Genomic DNA, 11211 nt, shown 5'->3' with positions numbered 1-11211 from the left:
GTAAAGAAGATTAACCCAATATTCAACAGTGAATATATCAAGCTAGTGAGGGTATTAACCCAACAGTAGAAATTTCCCTTCAGTTTAAAGTAGTTAACTGGGCTAGATCAGGTCAACAGTCTTTTTAAAATACGCAGAAAAAGATATGATCTAATTCGGAGATGTTTCCAAAATGTTCCAAAATATTTCACAATAATTAGTCCAACCAAATTTGAGCAGCCCTAGCCTCTTCAGCCACTTGGCGGCCTAATCCAGCATCGATAACATATGAAAAGAAATGTAATCCGACCCACTTGACATTCATAAAAAGAAGGGGAAAAACCAAAAAGAGAAAAAAGAAGATCACCCCTTATTCTGCAGCTTTCGTGTTCGTTCAAGAGATGTCCAATATAATCCAAAGGTAGGTGATAAGTATTTGTCCAACATGAACTTGAATGCGTCTGTTACTTTCAGAGTCAACTCTGGCTGGTTAGAAACACAGCCCTCTTATAATAAGGTGGGGTCTAATGCTCAAATTTATTATCAAGTTCTGCTCAGACACCAGAGGGGATAAAGGTCAAGTCACTATAGTTATTAAACAAGTGAAAAGGAAACTAATCCCACACGTCGGAGTGAAAGAGGAGAAAGGGGAAATTCCGGAAAGAGGACACGTGGGGGGTTGTAAATCTCCTTAGAAAAACTTTGCGCTCCCCACTATACTTTAACTCACTGTATTCAAATTTCCAAAGCGTCCATTGTGGATTTCCTTTTGTCTTTTCCTTTCTGTCTCTTAATATTTTGTCCTTTCAGCTCCACTCGCAGTAAACTCTTACAGCCTCTCTCTTTATCCTCCCCGACCGCTGGATTTGGTTAGTTATTAGAGACTATGTCCCAAAAGTAGGAAACAAAGTACGCGGGGGGGGGGTAAAAGAAACAAAATTCAAACAGGCGTCTTCTTTGCTACTTTGTGTTTAACAGTTAATTTGCCTTGGCAAAGTTGCCATAAACGTTCCGTACTCAGTCAGGCAAGCAGCTACTTCCTTTTTTACTCCTGCGATTCTGTAACCTGCGGCATTTTCTGTCCTCAACCGGATAGATTCCTTGCCAAAATCTTAAGGCATCCAGGATTCTCCTTGCTTAATCTCCAATTTTTTAAGATGTTTTAAATCATGACATGCAGGGGAATCCATTTTTATATTTGTGGAGGTTCGTCGCCTTTCTCAGCAGAACCTAGAGGCATCACAACACGGAGTCGGTGCTCTCCCATTTGCGCTCACGGTCTCGTCATCCCTGAGTTTCTTCCGAAAAAACCCCCGAAAAAAAACGTGAAACCGCTCCCACGCTGCTGGGTAGCCTATCCCCCAAGGGTTTCCCCCCTGGGATTTTTGGGGGGCGCAGTGCCTTTGCGGCTCCCCCAAGCCTCTGTGTTGCTCAGAAAACCCTAACAAGGGCTTTCTGCGCTTCCTCGCTGTCCGTGACCCAAACCGGAAGAAACCGGAGAAAACTCATTTCTCCCAAACCAGAGAAAACTCATTTCTAAGTATGCCACAACTCCATTTTGCCACTCCAAAACCGAAAGCATTCCAGCGTCTGGCTGTGACTCCTGGCTTACTTCCAGCACTTATCTTCTTTACTCCTTTCCAACCTTCTACTGTTAAGGTCTTGCTCCTGCCAACCATTGCAGGTTCGGCAGTAGTCACTTCAGGATACCATTCCTCATGGCACAAACGCTCTCCTCGTTCTCGCCATTCCTCGCTAACAGGGAGCTCTCACACCTACTCATCCATCAGCAAATTGTCTGTACACTTCACTGCCTCTCCAGTCCACACGTTACCCCCACAGACGGCTTTGGCTCACAACAGCGCGGCAGCTGAAACTGGATACCCCACAATGCCCACTTTCATCTACCTTCCATCGTGGAATTACAGACAAGACCTAGCGGACAAAGGGGTGTAGAAATTCACAGATGTCCTGAAGATTATCCACCACGGAAAGCCACCTTTCTGCAAGCCATCCAAGACATGGGATTGCCCACAGAGGAGGAGCTGACCGCATGGCTAGGGGCTGCTTCCTCAGGGCAGGCAAGATGTTCATCTGGTGGATGAACCAGGACTAGCACTCCAGCATGTTTGGGAACGGCTTGACTAATGCTATGGGGCGTTGAGACTTCATTTATGCAGATGGAGATTAAATGAGAATTTATTAAATGATCAAGAAAAATTAGAAAAGGAGGGATCTTAAAGGATTATTTCAGAATTAATTTAAATCAGGAGACAAATTTGAAAGTGGTATGGGATGCGAGTAAGGCAGTTATGCGGTGGGGGGGTGTTTATTCAGCAAAGTGCATACCAAAAAAAGAAGAGAGTAGAAAAAGCAATAAATTTTACAAGAAATAAAAGGAAAAGAATTGAGAAAATCCCCTCGAAAAGAGACAGTAAAACAGGATATTAAAATATTGATGTCAGGGGCTCAGAAGCACAGGGGAGAGACGAAATGGAGAGCGAAGGGGAGGAATCCGAGGGGAGCGTAGGGGAGTATGACAGTGACCCGAGAGATTCCATGAGCTTCTCCAGCGAATCAGAAGATTGCCAGAAGGGGGCGCCGATGGTGTGGGCAAGGGGGGTCCCAGGGGGGACGCACCAGAAGCAGGGGGCCAGCAGGGACTCCCAAGGCAGCAGCGGGGGATCAGGACCAGCTCCCCCACCAGAGCGCAGTGGGGGGGAAGAGTCACATGTGTCAGGGCCAGCCTCTCCTCCAGCAGGGAGAGAAGATGAGTCAGGGGTGACCACGCCCCAATCGGAAAGTGGGGAAACGGAGGGGAGGTCAGTTCCAGCTAGCCTCCCCGAAGGAGGGATTAGTGACAGCAGTGTAACGGTCAGAAGGAAAGTGGGAGGCTCGGCGCGCGCGCCAAGTTCAAATGTACAGGCGCGCGGGACAGCAGGAAACCCGGATTGGGAGCCAGGTCCTAAAGCCCGACAGAGGGAGGGGGAAGAGTCAGGGGACTCAGCGTCAGAGGAGTCTAGGAAGGGAGAGACCCCGACGGGCAGGCGGACCCAGAGGAGGAAAGAACAAAGGAGGAGGTGGAGCAAGGCTAGAATCTTAAACTGGTGTCAGGGGGGAGGAGATTCAGATGGAGCTTCGGCGGTCTAGGGTTTGAGACGTAGTGCTGCACGCTGTGGCTGTGGAAGTGAAACTGAACTTCAATAAAGACTTTTATACTAAACAACGAAGCAGCGTTGGTCCTTGGTGAGCTGGGACCTCGGGCGGCTCTGACAATTGCGAATGCGGTTTTCAATGATAATCAATCAAGAAATAGAGTGGGAAATTAAATATTTAAAACAGAAAAAATGCAAGCAGGCTAATAAACAAGGGAAATTATTAGTATGGCAATTTTTTTAAAAAGACAAGATAAATCCTGTATAACTAAAATTAATATAGGAGGTAAAGTTGTGGAAAATCCCAAAGAAATAACAGATCAATTTGTGAGTTTCTATATAGAATTAAATCGAGCTAAACGCAGCAATATAGATGAAATGCAAAAATATCTAGAGGATAGTGGAATATCTAAAATACCAAAAGATAAAGGAAGTATTTTGAATGCACCAGTGACAATAATGAAATTACAGTAAATAATCTCACAGGCAAAACTTTCAAAAGCACCCAGACCTGATGGACTTTCAGTAATATATTATAAGAAGTTGCAAGATTGCCTAATACAACCATTAAATGACATTATGAATATGACTTTAAATACAGTTGAATGGCCAAAATCTTGGAAGAATGCTTATATAACTTTCATTCCTAATCAAGACAGGGACTCTGAGCAGCTAAATAATTATTGACCTATATCTTTGTTGAATAATGATTATTATTCAATAGATTCAGGTAGGTAGCTGTGTTGGTCTGACGCAGTCAAAATATATTTAAAAAAATTAAAAATGTCCAGTAAGGAGTCAGGGCAATATATACTGAACCACCAGCTAAATTTATAGTACCGTAGATTCTGGCATATTAGGCGACTGGGCATATTAGATGACCCCCCAAATTGGCAGCTGCAATTTGGGGATTTGTCTTATAAGCCCATTCGCCTAATACACTGGGCAGTTCCGTGCCGGGAGAAAGCAGCCCGGTGCGGAGCTGAGCCTGCTGGTTGCTGCTGCTTCGGAGCCGCAGCAGCAGCAGTGGGGGGGGGGGGCAGGCTCCGCTCCACGCTGCCCACCTCTTTTCCAGGGTTAAAAAGCCGTCTTATACACTGGAATCTACGTTAAACAATGTCCTGACTGAGAATTGTAAAATAACTAAAGGAACAAGACAAGGCTGCCCATTGTCACCTTTTTTGTTTAAATTAGTCTTAGAAGTATTGGCGCAAAGAATAGGATGTAATCAAGACATTAAGGGTAAAAGAGTGGGACAGAGCCAATATAAATTAAAAGCATTTGCAGACAATGTCGTGATAGCTGTAGAAGAGCAAATAGAGTCAATCCCGAAAGTATTACAAGAGATTAAAAAAACTGAGGCGGTAGCAGGTCTTAAGATTAATAAAGATAAAACCAAACTCTTGGTTAATGAATGATGAGAGTAAAAATAAATTAATTGGCAAAAATGTATAAATCAAAATCAAATAAGTGTTGGAAATGTAAAGAAAAAGGAGGTTATTTTTATCAAATGGGGTGGTCTTGTAGTAAAGTTAAAGTTTACTGGGGAATGATATATAATGAATTGGAAAAAAAATGTTTAAAATAACATTTGTTAAAAACCCAGAAGCTTTCCTTTGGGGAATTATAGGGGCAGAACTACCCAAACTGTATAGAAATTTATTCATATATGCAACTACAGCAGCAAGAATGTTATTTGCCCAAAAATGGAAAGAAGAAGACGTCCCAATGAAAAAAGAATGGTACAAAAACTTATGGAATACACAGAAATGGTGAAAGTTACCAGAAAAATAAGAAATCAAGATAATGAACCTTTTATAAAAGAATGGAAATGGTTTATTGAATATTTACAAAGAAACTGTAAACAGATAAGAACATTGGCAAGATTATGTATAATAAGCTGTAGTTTTATAAGAGTATGTGTTTAAAGTAGGTGAATAAATGATTAAGTTACGTGAATGTGAAATATGCAGAAAATATAAAAAATAAATTTAAGGAACTGCAGACAGGGGGAAGGAAGTCGAGTTTTGAAATGTTAAAATGATTGTAAAATTATTGAAATGTATAAGATATAAAATCATATATATATATATATATATATATATATATATATATATATATATATATTACAGGAGAATTTCCCTTGGTAGCCTGCAGACGGTGCGCATTCCCTGTAGCTATGTGGCCACCTCTCCTGCCGCCGCTTCCCGCAAAGAAACACACGTGTTTTCAGATGCAGCGACTAAAGCAACAGCAGCCGTGGCATTTCTAAGGGTGAAAGCCAAGTGCACGTGGGTTTCGTCTTGGAAGGGCTAGCACCCCTCCAAGGACACACCGTTCCAAGGCTAGAGCTTTTCGGCACCATGTTGGCAGTAGAACTGTCAGAGTTGGTAGAAAATGGACTGGATCTCCAGTTTGAGGATGTGACGCTCTACACAGACAACAAGGTTGTACTGGGCTAAATACACAATCAGAAAAGAAGGTTCTGTGTGTATGTGAGCAACAGGGTGGAGAACATCAGAAGGTCAATATGTTTCCACCAACCAAATTTCAGTAGACCAAGCAACACGCTCCATTCCAGCAACACGCTCCATTCCAGCATCTCAGCTTGTTGGGTCAACTTGGCTAAAGGGCCCCAAGTTCCGCCTAGATCCAAACTACACAGCAGAGACTGAGAAGGCTCTCTACGAACTCTTATCCCCAGACCAGGATTGAGAAATGAAAGATGACAATTAGCAGGTTCAAGACTAGAATGAACAGTTGTTTTCCAGAGAGAGGGACTGGTGTTCCTAAGCCATTTGAAGAATTATCCAGTACAGTCATACCTCATGTTAGGTCCGCTTCATGTTACATTCTTTCAGGTTACATCCCGTGGCGACCCGGAAGTACCGGAAAGGGTTACTTCCGGGTTTCACCACTCACGCATGCACAGAAGCACAAAATGACATCACGCCCATGCACAGAAGCAGCAAATCGCAAGCCGCACATGCACAGACGCACTGCTGCAGGTTGCGCTCTTTTCATGTTGCAAATGGGCCTCCAAAACGGATCCCATTCACAACCAGAGGTACCACTGTAAACCATTTCTATACATAGAACAGATGCAATTAACCAGCTTCCAGAGCCTTGCAAAGTAATTAGATTTAATTTCAAGATCCAGACCAAATCATAAGTTGCTTTGTTGATGTGAGTTCTTATAGCTCATGGGATATTGAATACTTCCTTAATCCAAAGAGATTTAATACTGCAAAGTCAGTTGTGCGTTTTGATCTGTCCTCAGATAGTCTCTTTTCTCTAATCTCTTTTCTCAGCTTCATAAGAAACCTGTTCAAATGATTGGGATTTTCCTGATGAAACTATCTAGCATTTGTTTATTTGTTTGTTTGTTTGTGGAATATATACCCACCTTATTTCTGTGGTTGTAAGTTGTCTTTCAACTGTTTTAAATATTGTGCTTCCATGTTGTAGTCTGCCCTGGGACTTTGGTGGTGGTGGTTGTTAGAATTTATATACCACCCTATACCTGGAGGTCTCAGGGTGGTTCACAGAATAAAATCAAAATATAAAACAAAATACATAATCAAAATAAAAACAACAGCCCAATAACACCCCCCCCAAAAAACAACACATTTTAAAATGGCATAGGATGTCAATTAAATCAACAAAGGCCTGGTTATAAAGGAACGTTTTTGCCTAGCACCTAAAGATGTACAGTATAATGAAGGCGCCAGGCAAACTTCCCTGGGGAGATCATTCCACAGACGGGGAGCCACCGCAGAGGAGACCCGTTCTCCTGTTGCCACCCTCCAGACCTCTCGAGGAAGCAGTACATAGAGGAGGACCTCAGAAGATGATCTCAGGGTCAGGGTAGGTTCATATGGAAAGAGATGGTCCTTGAGGTATTGAGGTCCTGAACCATTTAAGGCTTTATAGGTCAAAACCAGCATTTTGAATTGGGCCTGGAAACTAATTGGCAGCCAGTGCAGTCAGACCACGATCGGTGTAATATGCTCAAACTGTCTTGCTCCAGTGAGCAACCTGGCTGCTGAATTCTGAAATATTAATGATAATTATAGTAATAATAATAATATTCCATCCTTTGACCTGAAAAGCAAGGCAACAAAAAATCAGATTTTAAAGAAAACCAGTTGAATCATAAAATAAAGCAGAAAACATCAACACAATAAATGCAGTAAATAGTAAAACAATAATATTATAAATAAGAAAACAGAAGATAAGAATCTGCTGGATCTCTCAGTGGGGTTTGATATCATCGACCATAACATCCTTCTGGACCATCTTGAGGGGCTGGGAGCTGAGGGCACTGTTATACAGTGGTTCCACTCCTTCTTCCTGGGCCGTGTTCAGAAAGTGGTGGTGGGGGATGAGTTTTCAGACCCCTGGGCTCTCACTTGTGGGGTACCTCAGGGTTCTGTCCTCTCCCCCATGCTTTTCAACATCTACATGCAGCCGCTGGGAGAGATCACCAAGGGATTTGGGCTGGGTGTTCATCAGTATGCGGATGATACCCAGCTCTACCTCTCTTTTAAATCAGAACCAGTGAAGGCGGTGAAGGTCCTGTGTGAGTGTCTGGAGGCGGTTGGAGGATGGATGGCGGCTAACAGATTGAGGTTGAATCCTGTCAAGACAGAAGTACTGTTTTTGGGGGACAGGAGGCGGGCAGGTGTGGAGGATTCCCTGGTCCTGAATGGGGTAACTGTGCCCCTGAAGGACCAGGTGTGCAGCCTGGGAGTCATTTTGGACTCACAGCTGTCCATGGAGGCACAGGTCAAATCTGTGTCCAGGGCAGCTGTTTACCAGCTCCATCTGGTACGTAGGCTGAGACCCTATCTGCCTGCGGACTGCCTCACCAGAATGGTGCATGCTCTGGTTATCTGCCGCTTGGACTACTGCAATGCGCTCTACGTGGGGCTACCTTTGAAGGTGACCCGGAAACTACAATTAATCCAGAATGCGGCAGCTAGACTGGTGACTGGGAGCGGCCACCGAGACCATATAACACCGGTCTTGAAAGCACATTGGCTCCCAGTACGTTTCCAAGCAGAATTCAAAGTGTTGGTGCTGACCTTTAAAGCCCTAAATGGCCTTGGTCCAGTATATCTGAAGGAGTGTCTCCACCCCCATCGTTCTGCCCGGACGCTGAGGTCCAGCACCGAGGGCCTTCTGGGGGTTCCCTCACTGCGAGAAGCCAAGTTACAGGGAACCAGGCAGAGGGCCTTCTCGGTAGTGGCGCCCTCCCTGTGGAATGCCCTCCCATCAGATGTCAAGGAAATAAACAACTATCTGACTTTTAGAAGATATCTGAAGGCAGCCCTGTTTAGGGAAGCTTTTAATGTTTGATGTATTACAGTATTTAAAAAAAAAAAATTGGAAGCCGCCCAGAGTGGCTGGGAAAGCCCAGCCAGATGGGCGGGGTATAAATAAATTATTATTATTATTATTATTATTATTATTATTATTATTATTATTATTATCTGTAAGTGGCAGGGCACGCAGCGTGGAGCATTGAGGGAGTGGCAAACAGCATCAAGAAGGAGCTTAGGAGGCACAAGTGCCAGGACAGCCGCCAGTCATCTAAGAAACGTAACCAGTTTGGTGGCCTGAAATGTCATAAAATGCATCTGGCTGCACTTATTTATTTATATTCTGAAAAAGCATTTGAGGAAGTTATATTGGCAGTTGGTGTTTTGGAAAAGCTTGGATTTATAAAATGGATCAGAATTTTATACAACTCTCTGAAATCACAAGGGGGGTGCAAATGGAATTCTTTCAGATCAGTTTGGCTTGGAGAGAGGTACAAGACAGGAGTGCTCTCTTTCTCCACTGATATTTGATTTATGCTTGGAACCACTGACATGTGCAGTTAGGCAGAATAAGGACCCACATACAGTTTCAACAACCTCATGCTGAATCAAATGATTGTGTCATCTAATGCAGGGATTAATGTTAGCTCAAATAGGATTAAAAATGTTGAGAAACATATCTAGTTTTGTTTAGCATTCATTCTGATCTGCTCGCAAGCAGTTTATTCAGGTTATTCACCCTGATTTGCATTTATACATCTTCCCACTGATTGGTTAGAAAAAGTTAAATTTCAAAATAAAGTTGGATTTGTTGTGCAAGAATGGCAGTGTTTTAATTCACTTGAATTGTGCATACCTTAATATCTGGTATGCACTTGAATCTCTCTTGCAAAATACTGACATTCTGGAGGCACCATAGTTCGTTACTGCCTTCCCTGACTTGCAAGTGGTTCCCCGGGGAGACAAGAAGCCTAAACACTTTTGCAAGGCAAAGAACTGGAGAAGAACTGAAGCAGCATTATCAGAACTCTGGCTAGATAAATTCAGTGATAAGGAAGCCCCTTCCTTACATATTTAGGGTATTCACATCTTGCCCACTACAGCTATTGGGTAAACAAATTAAAAACCATTAGAAGTGGTTTTCCCCATGTGAAAGAGATAAAACTGATTCAGGTTGAGCAATAAAATAAATTAAAAGGTCTGAGAAAATAAAAGGGTATTTGTGTGGGTAAGCATCTCTCAGGAGGGCATGCCCACAGAAAATACCCTTTTCCCTGTAATCAGCTGCCCTGCTACACTTCTTTTCATGTGAGTATGCAGAGAATGCTATGCGAAGAAGCATTTGGGGAGATCCTTGTGGAAACAGGTAGTACCTTAGTGGAGAACCTGTACCCCTCCAGATGATGTTGGACTCCAACTTTCCTCAGCCACAGGGGAGCTTGTTGCAGCTGGAGGGGGAGCCAACCATGACTTTTCACCAGTTGCGCTCATCTCTGCCTCTTAGCCTCTCTCCTCCCACCCTCCTGTTTCAGCTTCTGTCTCTGATTCTGGACTTCTTTCTGCCATGGACTCTCCCAGCTTACTAAGCCCTGTTACCTCTTCAGCTTCTGACACCTCCTCTCCCCAGTGTTTTCCCTCTTCTCCCTCTGACCACTCACTGTAGTCCTGAGCTGGTTCCTCCCACCATTCCTCTGCGTCCAACCAGTCCATTACACCCATTGACCTTCAACCCTGCGATCTACAGGCTAACACTAAGCATTGTGGCCAGGGTCTCTGTGTCTGTCACAAATAGCAAGAGAGATGTGCCTAAGGTTTAACACTAGGTTTCAGTTAACACAGCTAATATAATCTGTCAAGCTCTAAGAGGAACATCATTCTCTGAAATGCTTAAGGGTAAATGGAAAACATAAAATTCAGATGAGTAAATGTGTTGTGCTCTATAGCTTCAGAAAAGATCGGATAACAGCCCAGAAGCCAGTATGTAGAAGACTTCCTGTATATCTAAACATTAGGACCTACATCTTATCTTTGTAGCTTTTGTTTCCCATGTTATTTCCCCATTTCAGAGTTAATATTTAGCAACAAGCTTGTGACCAATTTAATCTATGCTAGTTGGGATTGATGTCTTCAAGTCTGAGCCTGTATCCTTAAACACTAACAACAGTGTTGTTATTAAAATCATAAGGGCAAGGAACATATTTTAAAAGCATTAAATTTGCCTTAATGTGTGGTATCACAGAACCTGAGATATTGTCCAGGATAATGAAATTTGCAATTTAAATTATGGGAGAGTAGCTAAAAAAGGAATGAAACAAGTCAAATCAGAATCCCATTTATAATCTACTGTCATGTGACTCTAGGAACAACAATAGTTTTCCTGCTGAGTTTTTCTTTCTTCAACTGTCCTAGTCTCTCATATATATATATATATATATATATATATATATATATATATATATATATATTCAATATTCTCTTGTTGTTATTTTATTAAGTGTAAACTCAACGAGTCTTCTATTTAATTGCTTACCTGGTTGTCATTGGAGACCTGCAATTCCATTCAGTCAAGTGCATGGAATTTCCTTGGGGCAAGTGATCAGCTGATAAAACAAGAGAGTGCTCAACTTCTCCTTTTCCTCTCTGGATCGCCATCTGTACTGAAAGCTCATTTCCTCCATAGCCAGGAAGGAAATGCAGCGGACGTCTTCCTCAGATCACTGTGCTTGTGGCCAGCTGTCAAGTAGGGTTGCCAT

The sequence above is a fragment of the Podarcis raffonei genome, chromosome 1 (assembly GCF_027172205.1).
Source record: "Podarcis raffonei isolate rPodRaf1 chromosome 1, rPodRaf1.pri, whole genome shotgun sequence".
NCBI classification, from domain to species: Eukaryota; Metazoa; Chordata; class Lepidosauria; order Squamata; family Lacertidae; genus Podarcis; species Podarcis raffonei.
The sequence above is the reverse complement of the archived record's forward strand: the minus strand, read 5'-3'. Positions refer to the sequence as shown.